The following is a 1,381-nucleotide window of genomic DNA, read 5'->3' as shown; positions in this document are numbered from 1 at the left end:
ATGAAATCATTAATTATAATATTAACAATAAATAAATAAAGCAGATCAATTTAAAGTGTTTTATTAGTTCAGTATTCTCAAATTCTTAATGTCTTCACCGTTGCTATCACAAGAGCCGGACTGTCAAGTGTCGACTGATCAAGGAACTATTGTGCAGAAATATAACAAAAGATCATGGTAAAATGGACTGACAAAACAGTTCTGTAAAAGCAATTATATGTATTATTACACCTATAAGTAACATACTGCTTCACACAACTGTATATTGCTATCCTCTCTTCAGTACTTTCTTTCCTCTTTCTTACATGCATAGTAGTAATCCATTAATCCATTTGCACACACACACACAAAACATTATACTGGTACACAGATGAAGTACTACACTCAGATAACCAAAAATAAAAAAGAAATTGTACAGCAATGCTGACTTAAAAAATTACTTAAACTATACCAAAAAGATGTTAATGTGTCGCATAGACAATACCATACCACTTAGTATTGTGATTTGATTAGTCAGCATACATGTACATGTATTATGATGCTTTATAAGTACATGTAGTTAGACACATCCAAAAATTTGATGAAACTTCGGCCCAGAAAAAGTACTAGAGGTACATGTAGCATGCAAAGCATAGCTGAAATGGTAACTGGATAATCTCACAATGAAAGGTAATTAATGTACATGTAAGTGACCACATGGTTGACATCACTGCTGTATACAAATAACTTGAATTGAGATCCTACAAACCTTTTTATCGAATGTCATCATTACTTGCTATACCAGAAATTTCAACCACTCAGCCAGAGTGTCAGCAAGCTTTTGCAAACTGAACTAAAAATCTCTAATTGCAACACCCTAATAAAATATTTTTCACATACAGATATATAGGGATGGCATATGTTCATACTCATGTTGTTTATGGCTGGCTTGTCCAAATTATTTTCATGTGCAAGAAGAGTTTCCATGATCATAATTTTAAACTGTAGACTGAAGGGGATGTAGTGAGGGCCACCTGATATGGTGAGAGGGAGGAGAAAGAGAAAAAGACAAAGAGACGATGAGAAAAAGAAAGAGAGAAAGAGAGAGAGAGAGAGGAGGAAAGAGAGATAAAAAAAGAGGAACAGAAACTACCAATAGGCAACGGCAGGGTAGGTCATGGACAGGCAATTCCCAAACAAAAAATTTTGATCAGATATGATAAATCCGTAATGACCCATTAATAGTTAATAAAAATTACCATGGCTAGCAAGACATGCAAGAGACAGTCTTTTCTGTTTTGAAGCCTTCATAATAATTTTCAAGAGAATCAGGACTTCACAGATTGGATAAGGTTCCTATTGGGCAAATATATTTATGATACATCATATGCATCGTATATGC

The 1,381-nt window shown here is 34.0% G+C and overlaps 1 long non-coding RNA gene across 1 annotated transcript; it reads right to left on the bottom strand.

Annotated features, from left to right (window-relative positions):
• Positions 1-45: 45 nt before the first annotated feature.
• LOC109588265 (uncharacterized) lies at positions 46-1,333 on the bottom strand. Its single transcript, XR_002188049.1, has 4 exons — positions 1,239-1,333; positions 909-1,013; positions 749-856; positions 46-146 (listed from the first exon to the last, which is right to left on the bottom strand). It is a non-coding gene; the product is annotated as an uncharacterized LOC109588265 (long non-coding RNA).
• Positions 1,334-1,381: the final 48 nt, after the last annotated feature.

Source organism: Amphimedon queenslandica, unplaced genomic scaffold (assembly GCF_000090795.2).
Source record: "Amphimedon queenslandica unplaced genomic scaffold, v1.1 AMPQUscaffold_12203, whole genome shotgun sequence".
NCBI classification, from domain to species: domain Eukaryota; kingdom Metazoa; phylum Porifera; class Demospongiae; order Haplosclerida; family Niphatidae; genus Amphimedon; species Amphimedon queenslandica.
Note: the sequence above shows the minus strand (reverse complement) of the source record. Positions and strands in the feature narration are given on the sequence as shown.